Source organism: Schistocerca gregaria, chromosome 3, assembly GCF_023897955.1.
Source record: "Schistocerca gregaria isolate iqSchGreg1 chromosome 3, iqSchGreg1.2, whole genome shotgun sequence".
Classification (NCBI taxonomy): domain Eukaryota; kingdom Metazoa; phylum Arthropoda; class Insecta; order Orthoptera; family Acrididae; genus Schistocerca; species Schistocerca gregaria.
Genome location: NC_064922.1, coordinates 855766984 through 855781746, shown reverse-complemented (window position 1 = coordinate 855781746; position 14763 = coordinate 855766984). Strand labels below are relative to the sequence as shown.

The 14763-nt window shown below is 45.3% G+C and overlaps 1 protein-coding gene across 1 annotated transcript in view; it reads left to right on the top strand.

Moving 5' to 3' along the window:
* The window catches only part of LOC126354818 (chitooligosaccharidolytic beta-N-acetylglucosaminidase-like), a 283179-nt gene that overhangs the window by 26501 nt on the left and 241915 nt on the right, over positions 1-14763 (top strand). The window lies entirely within an intron of this gene.

Genomic DNA, 14763 nt, shown 5'->3' with positions numbered 1-14763 from the left:
CCTTAGGTGAGTTAGGTTTAAGTAGGGGACTGATGACCATAGATGTTAAGTCCCATAGGGCGATTTGTGGTAACTTTGGGGTCACACCTGGGCGTGTGATCCGACATATATAAATTTGTTACTCTACATTTGGTGGTCATCCACGTTAAATATTCTGTTCCAACCGTCTTATCGATATCGACGAAATATGACTGTTTCGCTGGTTTCCAGTGCTTCTATGTCAACTTTTTCTTGTATTCCTCTTGCTGTACTCCAATTTATCCTCACTTCAGCGTATTGTCACTCCGTTTATACGCATCTTCCGACATTTTAAGTATTTGTATCGATTTTATGTTACTTGTACCCGAATGATCATGACATCATTTCACGCTCCGAATTCTAAAATTGGTTTTAAATATAGTACAGTTACCAACACCAAGGGAAAATGCACCATTTTTCTGGCCGGACGCCATAGCATAGCACATTACTGGAACGCATTCAGTCACCACCAACCACATATTCTATAGTTGCAGCGGGTTTGCTCTGTTTTCTGTATGTCTGTGTTTGTGCATGTGTCGTGGATGGCTCTCATGACCAAGTCCTCCTGCTGCTGAGTCCAACTTCAAACATACAACACATCACCGGACGTAATGAGTTGTTGGTCCACATTCGAGCCGTATCCCAGACGTGACATACTGTGGATCCACTTCTGAACATCGTTCTTGATATAACGCTCGGAGATCCACCTTCAGTACCTATCCAGGATGCGCCATACTGTGAATCATCCCAACATCGCTCTCAATATAGCGTTCAAACCCTATCCCGGATGAGGCATATTGTGGGTCCGCCACGCCTTATATGCTCTTTTTAGAAGATTTCAGTCTACATGTACAGGTAACGGTTCCACTAGAAATGCTGCAAGGTAGGCAACTAAGCCATCCTATTCCGCTTTACTGATGCCTAACTCAACCCTGCTTTCCTCTGCTTGTCTCCCTGTGTTATTGTCATTTCCCCTTCGATGACGATTACATCATGGTCACTGGATATTAGGCACTAGAGCACTCGCCAGCTACAAATCTTAGCTGCAGCCATGCGGTTCGCTAAAGTGACGGCTACGTTAGTGACTATAACTGATCGACCCTCGAATGTACTCGTCTGGCCTTCTAGATTTAAAACAATGAGGTACAGTTCCTGCGTTGCGCCCTCTAGTATCTCACCTCGTTCGTCAGTTTGTCTACCGTGCCACAGAGAGGATTTTGCTTCTTCTTTGTTGCCATAAGGAGACACGCCCCTCGCCTATATACAGCAACCGCCCTGAGTTTACCTAAGTCAGATGGTATGAGAATACTGCATGTACATGCTTACTACAGTCCATTTTATCTGCGCGACCTTCACTTCCACTGTGACCATGTGCTTGTCACAGTGCTGCGCCACATATGTCACAGTGAATATGCTGCTTCCTGTGACGTCAATGGCAGACATTGCCGCTTCGTCGCCAGTAACTGTTACCAATCCGCAGGAAAATGTGGGAACTCATTGTTTCTACAGTATAGTTCTTGCAAACAGACTGTATCAACACTCAGCACGTCAATTAGTTTTTGAATTTCAGTCATTGCCACTTTACTTCTAGCAGCATTTATCTATAGTATCTTTATTCTTTTACATGTTTCGAGTGAAAACAAAACACTTGAGAGGGGGGAGGGCTGGGTCAAAGAAAACGCGCCCGTACGCTTTTATAAAATCCGTAGATAAATGCTCAATGTCCAATGATTCTTTTCTTCTCTTGAACGCCTGCCGAAGGAGGTCACACAACGGTTTCAACTATGTTGGCAAATTATTGACTCTGAAACAATCCTGCCTAATGCCCTATGTATAAGATACGTAATATACTTCCCTTTGGGATCACCAATTCTGGTGATCTGTCTAAGAGCAGCCTGCATTACACTGGGATCCTCCAAACGTCTTCACTGGACATTCTGGACTTCTGAATTATTTGAAATTTTGTCTGTATGTCATTGAAAATCATTTTAGTAGGGCTCATAAAGCTACAATTTTCTTTTTGTATTTGATACAAGGGCCTGATTTTCACTGAACTTCACTGTTTTGCGATTCTCGTGTTCATCAGTATTACCACAGTCACCTCACTCGACTCCACGCGGAAATAGGGGAGGACATGCAGACGACGTCGAAGCTACGTGGGTGTCTGCTCTTACTGCAGATGCGGCGTCAATGTCATAATTATCGTCACCACCTTCATCATCCCCTTTGGAAGGAGCCCCATGTAGATGCGGTATCGGATTGTCCAACTGACAAGTCGGGAAGCCTTCTTTTGCACTCGTTGCTGGACCAGGAACACCTCTTCTGTCAGCAGTACCCACGACTTGGTTTGATTCAGGTATGGCCCTACATGGTCTCTCCTTGAACAAAGTTTACAAACTTCATCTGGTGTGATTTCGCACGTGATAAAGAAGTGGCTTCTTGTCTGGAGGACAGGCCGTTATGAGTTATACAGTCTGTCTTATAGCTTCCTGAACGTGCAGCCTTACTTGCACGAAATAACTGTAGCTCAGTGAATTTGTCATGCAACACACCTTTGCCTGTAGGAAGCTCTCTTCTAAATTCCTTTGCAACTGCTGTCTCTAATACCTTCTGCAGTATCATGTCATCTATGAAGGTTATGAAGTCAAGATACTGCTTTTCATAAAAGTTTTTGGTACCGGAATTTCGTCAAAATATGACACTCCTCTCCCTGCCAGTAAAATCTCAAGTTGCTGACGTCAGGCTGTAACACGAGGCCAGTTCCCTGTCTGTTAAGTAAAAATGTTTCTGTGCAGCGTCATGCTCACCATAATGATACTTCAGTGTCTCGCATCTACTGAACTGACGCAGTACGGCCTCTTCCAGGTCGAGTGAACGGCGTCTCCTTGGAGCACCACAAACACCCCTGCTGATGGTGAAGGTACCGATTCTCGAAGCCGTTGCGTAATTGTGGCGGGAATGATACGCGATGGAGTCGGACGTTGCAGACAACGATCTCGATGAATAGTTCTTCCATTATTGTGAAATTCATCCTACAGAAGGATCATATGGGTGAATTCTGCAAACGTGTACCCAACCACATTGCTCTGACACTCACAGACACGTGAACGACAGGTCAGAGACGTGGGACAGGCGTTAAACGACGCCAGCCGATAACCACGACTACCCTGTTGCATACCTATGTAGGAAACATATTTTCAAAAGCCTGTGGCTACCATTTCCGGACATGGGTTCCTATTCAAAATACGAGGGTTGCCCAGAAAGTAATGCACCGCACTTTCTTTCTTCAACATTTCTTTATTGAACATAATGAGAATTACACACACGAAACAATGGTGTTTTATTTACACGCCCTTTTTTCACTTTATTTCCAACCTGTTCTATGGCCAACCACATTGCTCTGACACTCACAGACACGTGAACGACAGGTCAGAGATGTGGGACAGGCGTTAAACGACGCCAGCCGATAGCCACGACTACCCTGTTGCATACCTATGTAGGAAACATATTTTCAAAAGCCTGTAGCTACCATTTCCGGACATGGGTTCCTATTCAAAATACGAGGGTTGCCCAGAAAGTAATGCACCGCACTTTCTTTTTTCAACATTTCTTTATTGAACATAATGAGAATTACACACACGAAACAATGGTGTTTTATTTACACGCCCTTTTTTTCACTTTATTTCCAACCCGTTCTATGGCCTTTCTCCAGCGCGAAACAAGGGCGTGTATGATCTGTTTCACTGTTTAATCACCCTCTCATCGTCAGCAAAATGTCTTACACGAATGGCATCCTCAAATGGCGAATGAAAACATCAGCTCGCTGCAACGTGTCAGGTGTGACAGCCGTGGATGGTCTCCCCGATCGCTGCAAATCGTGGAGCTCGGCCGAACCGCCTTCTCATGACCTCACCCTCCCTGCCCAGCGACTAACTGACTTAAGTCGACAGCAGATGCTCCGTAGACTTTGCACAACCGTTTGTGAATATTCCCCACAGTTTCTTTCTCTGCGGTGAGAAATTCAATGACGGCATATTACTTTTAATGTACATCACCTACAGACGCCGTTTTGAAACTGTCCTGCAACTACGCTCCCTGTCGGAAGTGACAGAAACTTGGCGCGCTCGCTCAGTAGACTTCAGATAATACATACGTAACGTTTCTCATTCTTAGCGTTGTTTTCGGCTGAGAAAAAAAAAGCGGTGCATTACTTTCTGGACAGCCGTCATATTATGCACTCACTCCGCTCGACAAGTTGTAGAAGTCTGTAACGGGAATTGCCGAACACGTTGTATGTTAAGTAAAAATATATCTGAGCAGTGCCGTGCTCACAGAAATGATACCTTAGTGCCTCGCGTCCACTGAAGCACAAGCAAGACCATTCCGGTCTAGTATCTATCTCGTGAAATTTTTGATGGTTTTTCAACTAAAACTGCCGTTAAAACAGTAAGAACTGCAGCTGAGTGTTGAGATAAGATGAACTTAGCAGACGTTTCTTTGTTAATTTTTAATTTCTCGTGCGTTGGTAAAAACGTGACTTCTTACAAAAAAACTGTCAGTACAAATTAAAGTAATTTTTAATCACCATTTCGGAACCTCCATCGTCAGTTTCTGTATTCCATTGGAACAGTCTGAATGACGATTCAAGCCGAATTCGATACTGGTGACACACTCGTCCTTTTTTTCCTCCCCTTTATTCTTTTTCTTTTTGTAGTTTGATGTGTTGGAGAACCTGCGAGTACGTTTTACATTGTCACTCACAGATGCACTCTGAAAGAAGAAAAAAACGACGCACCACTAAGAAATTATCCGAATGAGACGGGAAACAGTAGGTGTGACGTACATACACAGACGAACAAATGATTAAATTTCAGTAAAATTGGATTATTTATTTAAGAGAAAAAGCTTCACAAATTGAAGAAGTCAGTAGCTCGTTGCCGGCCGCTGTGGCTGAGCGGTTCTAGGCGCTTCAGTCCGGAACCACGCGCCTGCTGCGGTCGCAGTTTCGAATCCTGCCTCGGGCATGGATGTGTGTGATCTCCTTAGGTTAATTAGGTTCAAGTAGATTTAAGTCCAGGGGACTGATTACCTCAGATGTTAAGTCCCATAGTGCTTAGAGCCATTTTTTGAGTAGCTCGTTGGTCCACCTTTGGCCTTATGCAAGCAGTCATTCGGTTTGGCGTTGATTGATAGAGTTGTGAGGTGTCCTCCTGAGGCATAACGTACCAAATTAAGTCCAACTGGCGCGTTTGATAGTCGAAATCCCGAGCTGGTTAGAGGTCCCTGCCCATAATGCTCCAAACTTTCTGAACTGGGGAGAGATCCAGCGACTTTTCTGGCCAAGGTGTTGTCTGACAAGCACGAAGACAAGACGTAGAAATCCTCGTCATGTGCGGGCTGGCATTATCTTGCTGAAATATAAGCCCAGATTGGCTTGCAATGAAGGGTAACAAAACTGGGCGTAGAATATCGTCGACGTACCGCTGTGCTGAAAGGGCGCCGAGGATGACAACCAAAGGAGTCCTGCTATGAAAAGAAAAGCCACTCCAGACCATCATTCCTGGTTGTCGGTCCCTATGGCGGGCTACACTCAGGTTGTTATCCCACCGGTGTCCAGGACGACTCCAGAAAGGTATTCGATGGACATCGGCGCTCAGTTCGATGCGGGACTCATCACTGGAGACAATTTTACTCTAGTCACTGTTATTCAAGGCCGGATGTGCCCAACATCACTGCAGATGGGCTTGTTGGTGTACAGAGGTCAATGGTGGTAGGCTCAGGAGCCCCTGTGAGCTCAGACCTCTTTCTGTGGTCCTTGTGGTCGCAGAAGCAGCAGGTGACTACTTCCTTCCTGACACTGTTCGGCCATGGTACACCCATTTATGCCAACATCGTCGAATAGCGGCATCGCTCTTATTTAAACGTCAAGAGATTCGCCTATTGCTCCAACCGGCTTGTTACAGCCCAACTACAAGTCCTCTCTCAAATGCTGACTTCTACGTATATTTTTCACGAACCTGTCGGCGAAATATACTTACTGTCCAACTGAAAACACAGAATGAAATTTTCAAAGAATTTATGCCCTTGATCTGATATGTCAGCTATTCATTATCTTTGCCAGATGCTCGTTGAATCTGCGCTGTACCGTTACACATTGTTGTATACATAGTTTCGCGTAGTCAGCGCGTACACAACTTTCCCACTAGAGCGCGCCCTGCTAAGCACAACAGCACAGGCGCAGCGTTCGTCCATCTCCGCACTACGAGATGGCGCTGCCTTAGAGACGGACCAAATTCTGCTTCCGCCGACCGCATATTAATATGTAACGCAGCCACTGAGATTCCTGCTAACGTAGAACCTTTTCTGCTCGCGGATCACACTCTCGCAGTGATACCTGAACGCGCGAGATATTATAACGAGTGTACAGACCTCCGATTAGTCAGTCTACATTTGTCTGTACGAGTCTGCATTTGTCTGTACCAGTCTGTACCAGTCTGCATTAGTCTGTACCAGTCTATAGTCAAGTATCAGTCTGCGCCTAATAAGATTACCATATTCCTGTACATAGCCATGAAGATAAATCTATAGACACTTTGTCAAGTATCAGAGATATGTGAGAATAAGATTAACGTACCAAGACCAAAGGAACTTCAGATTGTCAATTGTAAACAGCATCCAGAATCAAGTTAAGTAATGTCTATGCTTTTTATTATTTTAATAAATGTGTGTGATAATTAATCAAGTTCTGTTTAACGTTGGTCATCGTCAATCTGTTACTTTTAGTGTGCAAATGAGATTTCTATCGTCTGACCTAACGGCAGAAGATAAACACGCCACGATAAGACCACGAGACATATTGTTGGACACTCGCCTACTTCGTTAGAGCGACAAGTCAAATAATCTGATGGTGTGTGTACCGAAAGTCTTACAGTACACATACCACACACATTCACCAATCACCCGCCAAAGTTAACAGTTTTACATTCTCGATCGATACCTGTTTGAATATCGATTTGAGATCAGTTTGCATAACTCCTCCTCCTTTTTTAGCTTAAAATTTGTATGCCAGTTGTTTAGATCTTCTCAATAGCCAGAGTTTACAGTATTCTGGTTTTCCTAAAACCCACCTTGGTGTTTCCTCGGACTTCACAGATTTCTTGATATCTGTCACTCTTCTTCTACGTGGTCGACTTCGTTCTCGTTTTTGCTGTGGTATTCACCTCAGTTCCTTTTATGGCCACCTATTATCATTCATTTCTTCCAAATGGCCACAGCACAATAAGCCGTTTCTTTCAATAGCTTCTATTATGGTCCTTTTTAGGCCACTTTTTCGATTTGTTCATTGCTAGTGTAGTCTAAACTCTAGACTCTGAAACTTCGTCTCCAATAATCTATTTCCATGGATAACTGTTGAACTTTTAAGTGTCTTTCTTATTTCCCTAACTTCTGACCCATGTGAGCATACGTTTTGTTTTATTGTTTTTTTTATATGAACATTTTTTAGTTTTATCGCGAAGATCGAGTTTAACTATTGAATAACACTTTTTCTTGTCGCTTCTTACATCTTCATCACTTTACCCATTCACAGGTGTAGATACAAACTACATATCTAGCAAAAAAATACTGAAATTGTTTTTCTGGTTTTTTTAAACCCGTCTTGTTAGGCAGTTATTACTTGATCATTGTCGATTAATAGTATAGCTTATGATCTACCGCTGGTACTCCTATATGGCTACATTAGCTTATTCACGTCTTTAATACTTCTTCCACGTGAACTGCAAACAACAGTGACTTCGCTGACGAAGGCCTTTGGTAATTTGGAGTTCCTCAGATAGCTCGTAAGCCACTTTTACGGAGCTGGTGCGTCATTCCAGTTACAGCACACACTGATAGTCTACAACATAACGACTACTGCCCAGCGCGCAATTATATCCCGCCTGCTGTCAAAGCAAGCACGTGACGCGATACACGTAGTCCGTACGGACATCGCAAAGTAAGTTAGACACGGCGTCCCACGCTTAGACCACTGTGCAACAACAGTGGCTCGTTGTCGGAAGAGAGTACATGTTCCGGGTGTTCTGCAGACACAGCTCTGCTGCGATAAGGAAAACACGTGCACCACAGTGTGCAACTGAAAAAAACTGCCAACTGGATCGCCAAAGAAAATCGTATATGCATGCGTATTCAAATACAGAGGTATGTAAACATGTAGAATACGGTGCTGCGGTCGGCAACAAGTACCTGTCGCTTTTTTTGGATCGGTTACTGCTGCTCCAATGGCAGGTTATCAAGATTTAAGAGAGTTTGAACGTGGTGTTATAATTGGCACACGAGCGATGGGACACAGCACCTCCGAGGTAGCGATGAAATGATTTTCCCGTACGACAACTTCACTAGTGCACCGTGAATATCAGGAATCCGGTAAAACGTCAAATCTCCGACGTCGCTGCGATCGGAGAAAGAACGGGACCAACGACGACTGAAGTGAATCGTTCAGCGTGACAGAAGTGCAACCCTTCCACAAATTGCTGCAGATTTCAATGCTGGGCCATCAGCTAATGTCAGCGTGCGAACCATTCAACGAAACAACATCGATATGGGCTTTCGCAGACAAAGACCCATTCGTGTTCCCTTTCTGACTGCGTGACACAAAGCTTTACACCTCGTCTGGGCCCATCAACACCGACATTGGACTGCCGATGACTGGAAACGTGATACGACTCTGACAGTGACACGTACGTAAGCATCCTGTCTGATGACCTGCATCCATTCATATCTATTGTGCATTCCGACGGACTGGGGCGATTCCAGCAGGAAAATGCGACACCCCACAAGTCCAGAATTGCTGCAGAGTGGCTCCAGGAACACTCTTCTCTGTTTAAACACTTCCGCTGGCCACCAAACTCCCCAGACATGAACATTATTGAGCATATCTGGAATGCCTTGCAGCGTGCTGTTCGAAAAGATCTCCACCCTCTCGTAGTCTTACTGATTCATGTACAGTCCTGCAGAATTCATGGTGTTAATTCCGTCCAGCACTACTTCAGACATCATTCGAATCCTAGCCACGTCGTGTTGCTGCACCTTTGCGTGTTCGCGGGGGCTCTACAGGGTGTTATGGACGTCTACCAGTTTCTTCAGCTCTTCAGTGTGTATTAAATAAATTTAAAGTACTGTCGTAACTGTGACGTATATCATGAATAAACAATGTAGCGCTATGTTTCTGCGTTATGAAATAATGTGCGTATCGTTTGTGTAGGGCGAGTAGTGATTGGCATTGAGAGGTAAGTGAACAGTGTAGCACTACATTTTTACATAACGTCTTTGCAAGGACGTATACAAAAAATAGTATTGTACTGTAAGGATAAACCGAATGATGTTTTGCGTTTTAAGTGTACTGGCCTTTTATGCGAGAGGATGGATGCTGTAATCCACATCTGACCGACTTGGTTACATTTAGCATGGTTTCCGTAAATTACCTCACGCAAATGGCATGATGGTTCGTACCAAGAGGTCACTGCCGACTACCTGCCCAGTCTTTGTCAAACTAGACCATGAAGTATGTAGAAGTCTGTACACGCCCTAATGAGCTAAAACGTTATGAGCACCTGATTAATAGCGAGCTGGACCCCCCCCCCCCCCTTTAGAACTCAGTACTGCAGCGATTCTGCCCGGCAAGGACACGATAAGTGCTTGGTACGTTTCTAGGCGTATGCAGCACCAGATGTCTTTGCATAGCTCCATAAATGCCCGTAAATTGCGCGCTTGCGGTTTGCGGGCGCAAAGTTGGTGCCTGATAGCATCCATCACGCGTTCCATGTGGTTCAGATCAGGGAATTCGGTGCCGAATTGGCAAACGAGCGTTCATCACGAAGCTCCTCAAAAAACTGTAGCGTAGTTCTGTCTTTGTGACAGGTACAGCTGGAAGACACCGGCGCCGTGGGGAAAGGAATCAGGCTTAAAGGGATGCAGGAGCTCCGTAATCATCTTCAGATAGTCTGCAGCTGTCACAGTGCCTTCAGTTACTACCACAGGACGGACGGAAGCTGAGGTGAATGTCCCCTATAGCGTAATAATGTCTCTCACCAGGCTCTGTCCGTGGTACGGTGTACAGATCTTCCAGAAGCCTTTAACCGACTCGACCATCGACGTGGGGTAACAAGAAACGTGGTTCATCCGAACGGGCGGTACGTTTCTATCGATACACTCTCCAGTCTCGATGATTCCGTGTCGACTGCAATCGTAACTGATGATGTCGTTGGGTCAACATGGAAAGACATAGAAGCCGTCCGCTGTAGAGCTCCATGTTCAAGGATGGTGTGCTCAGAGGCAGTTGCACCTGCACCAGCATTGCACTCACTCCGGAGATCTGCCACAGATCGCCGGCTGTGCTACTTTACCAAATGAGCGAGCCTCCGACATCCACGTCCAACACCTTGTCGACCACTCGTGGTTTCACTGCCCTTCAGCCAATTGCCACAGATGCTCACCACAGCAGCATGCGAACAGCCGACCAGTTTTGCCCTTTCCGAGACGATCGTTCCGATGCTCTGGCCTCGACAGTGAGCCCTTGGTGGGTTATGTCAGTACGTAGAGGGACATTCTCCTCTAGAATTACTTTTCCTCAACAATAGTTATCGATATCAGTAATATTTTTTGAATTTTAGACAGGTCAGTATTATCTCAGTTCCTCTTCTGAAACACAGTATGTTGCATTTCAAGTTAAAATTTATGAAAAGGAATTACTTTATAAAACATTTTAGTTTCGATGTTATAATCTGTAAGTACTAGTTAAAATTATTTCTTTTAGAAACATTTGAAATTACGAATTATTTCTACTCTTAAAATTTCTATTATTAATTACGCAATTCTCTCCTGATTACTATGTTTATTTCTGGATTCATTTACGAAATAATAATCAAAATTAATAATTTAACGAGAGCTAGTATAAATTCATTTGTTAGGAAAAATTGTAAACCCTTTGGAACATTGTTATTTCCGCAGAGTGTGAGAGTCGTAAGCTTTCCTCTGATGTGGTCGGACATATTTATGTATACTCCTGGAAATGGAAAAAAGAACACATTGACACCGGTGTGTCAGACCCACCATACTTGCTCCGGACACTGCGAGAGGGCTGTACCAGCAATGATCACACGCACGGCACAGCGGACACACCAGGAACAGCGGCGTTGACCGTCGAATGGCGCTAGCTGCGTAGCATTTGTGCACCGCCGCCGTCAGTGTCAGCCAGTTTGCCGTGGCATACGGAGCTCCATTGCAGTCTTTAACACTGGTAGCATGCCGCGAGAGCGTGGACGTGAACCGTATGTGCAGTTGACGGACTTTGAGCGAGGGCGTATAGTGGGCATGCGGGAGGCCGGGTGGACGTACCGCCGAATTGCTCAACACGTGAGGCGTGAGGTCTCCACAGTACATCGATGATGTAGCCAGTGGTCGGCGGAAGGTGCACGTGCCCGTCGACCTGGGACCGGACCGCAGCGACGCACGGATGCACGCCAAGACCGTAGGATCCTACACAGTGCCGTAGGGGACCGCACCGCCACTTCCCAGCAAATTAGGGACACTGTTGCTCCTGCGGTATCGGCGAGGACCATTCGCAACCGTCTCCATGAAGCTGGGCTACGGTCCCGCACACCGTTAGGCCGTCTTCCGCTCACGCCCCAACATCGTGCAGCCCGCCTCCAGTGGTGTCGCGACAGGCGTGAATGGAGGGACGAATGGAGACGTGTCGTCTTCAGCGATGAAAGTCGCTTCTGCCTTGGTGCCAATGATGGTCGTATGCATGTTTGGCGCCGTGCAGGTGAGCGCCACAATCAGGACTGCATACGACCGAGGCACACAGGGCCAACACCCGGCATCATGGTGTGGGGAGCGATCTCCTACACTGGCCGTACACCTCTGGTGATCGTCGAGGGAACACTGAATAGTGCACGGTACATCCAAACCGTCATCGAACCCATCGTTCTACCATTCCTAGACCGGCAAGGGAACTTGCTGTTCCAACAGGACAATGCACGTCCGCATGTATCCCGTGCCACCCAACGTGCTCTAGAAGGTGTAAGTCAACTACCCTGGCCAGCAAGATCTCCGGATCTGTCCCCCATTGAGCATGTTTGGGACTGGATGAAGCGTCGTCTCACGCGGTCTGCACGTCCAGCACGAATGCTGGTCCAACTGAGGTGCCAGGTGGAAATGGCAAGCCGTTCCACAGGACTACATCCAGCATCTCTACGATCGTCTCCATGGGAGAATAGCAGCCTGCATTGCTGCGAAAGGTGGATATACACTGTACTAGTGCCGACATTGTGCATGCTCTGTTGCCTGTGTCTATGTGCCTGTGGTTCTGTCAGTGTGATCATGTGATGTATCTGACCCCAGGAATGTGTCAATAAAGTTTCTCCTTCCTGGGACAATGAATTCACGGTGTTCTTATTTCAATATCCAGGAGTGTATAATAGCTGCGAACAATGTAATTTCGTCTTTGTTAATGTGAAAAATCAAAATAGCGTTTGATATACTAAAATGTGAGAAAATCTGTGGAAAATATATTTACGTAAAATATATGCTGCAGCAACAGTTTTCCAGTTCATTTAGTTCAAACCAACTCTGAGGACATGATACAGATTTTCAACTTAAAGAACGAGACCCCTAGACGAGAAGAACTGGAGCCATCTCAACATGACAGGCTAAGTAAACTTGAAAATTTATAGTAATCTTCACTCATCTCAAACCTTCATAAAAAAATTTTGTTTAGTAATTGCTTGGGCTGGGACAATAGATGGAAGAACGAAGGAGGGGGAGATAACAAGGGAATTCCTTCGTTTAGTAACCATCTTTATGCTAGAATGCTTCCACATTCCTCTCTGCGTCGCTTGTATACGAGCCCATTTCAAAAAGAAAACTACCGAGTATTACGGCAGGAGAACTAACTTTGATTGAATTCTGCACTACACTTCAAAGCGAAAGTTAAATGGGACTATTTTTCAACACTGCACCAAATCTCTGAACTAACTGTCGAAACATTCTACTGTCTTCCGATTCGTCGACGATAGAAATTCGGTCCTTCGTTACGGAGCCGTTCGAGAAGCTCTGTGTGAACTTCCTCATGGTTGGAAAGTGTCTCCACTCCCCAGATGTTCTTTCGGCTTGTCGAAGAGACGGAAACTCCGTGTTGCTAGATCTAGACTTCTCTGTCAGCATCACGCACCTCTATGCGGCCTTGGTCGCACTGTTGGCTACATTTCACTACGCCTGGGTGCGACGCTGCATTTGGTCCGTACACTGTCAGAATTTCTCGGTGAATCTCTGTGAAATTTATTCCTTTTGACTACAAGAACCGTACTGTAATCTACTTGAGTACTCTGCAATTCACAATTAAGTGCCCGGCAAGATATTCTCTACCGTTCCTCTCTCGAACGGCTCGCGGGAAAACGAGAGCTTACCAGGTGTAGACGTATGAAACCGGACATTGGCTGTCTGAAACTGATAAACTATACTTTATTCAAAATAATCTCCATTGCTATTTATACATTTCTCTCACCTCTCCGGTAGGGTATGAATGCCACATCGAAAAAACAGTTCTTCTTTTGAAGCGAAGCAGTCAGCGAGCCATTTTCGTACGTTTTCATACGAATTGAAGCGTTGTTCAGTGAGTGCGTGTCCGAGAGATGCAAATAGATGATAATCTGACGGAACCAAGTGTGGAGAATGAGCCGCTTGTCCTAGTATTTCCCAATTGAACGATTCTATCGCTTCCCATTTTGCTGTCTGTGATGGGGCGTTATAGTGGAGCAATACGACTTTGTGTTGCCTTTTTCCATATTCTGATCGTTTTTCACGTAATTCCCAATTTCAATCGATCATTTGCTGTGTCACCAGGTTTTAGCATTTCTCCCTGTGTAGCTGGGTGCGAACAGAATATTTTCGTAAACGGAGGAGAATGTTGGTGACTGAAATTTCATGAGAAAATACTAGAGCAACGAAAAACGCCTTTGTTTCAGTGATTACTGCCTCAGTTCATGTATTGCGTCTGTGGCACTCTCTCCACTATTTAGCGATAATACAAAACGAACTGCCCTCCTTTGAACCTTGTCTATGTCCTCTGTCAGTCCCATCTGATGTCTATCCCACAGCGCGTAGCAGTAATCTAGGGGAGGGTGGAGCGGGGCGGTGTAAGCTGTCTCTTTATTAGACTATTGCACTTTCTAAGTGTTCTGCCAATAAATCGCAGTCTGTGGTTTGCGCCGCCACGTTGTCTTTATTATCGAATCAATTTAAGTACTTCGTAATTGTAATCCACGTCCCGCATTTTCAGCTTTCTGGTAACCACACTGAAGAACCAAAGAAACAGGTACACCTGCCTAATATCATCTAGGGCCCCCGCGAGGCCACAGAAGCTCTGCAACACAACGTCACATGGACTCCAATAATGTCCGAAGTTATACGCGAGGGAACTGACGCCATGCATTCTGCAGGGCTGCCCATAAATCCGTAAGAGTACGAGAAAGTTGCGGAAGGGTTGCACTTCTGTCATGCTAAACGATTCTCTTCTGTCGTCGTTGGTCACGTTCTTACAGGATCTTTTTCCGTCCGCAGTGATTTCGGAGATTTGATGTTTTGCTGGATTCTTGATATTCACGATATAATTTTGATTTAACCAGTTCAACAATACAGTTGCACAAAATTATTGTCAAATCGATTGTGGTTTCGTCAGTACTAAGGCAG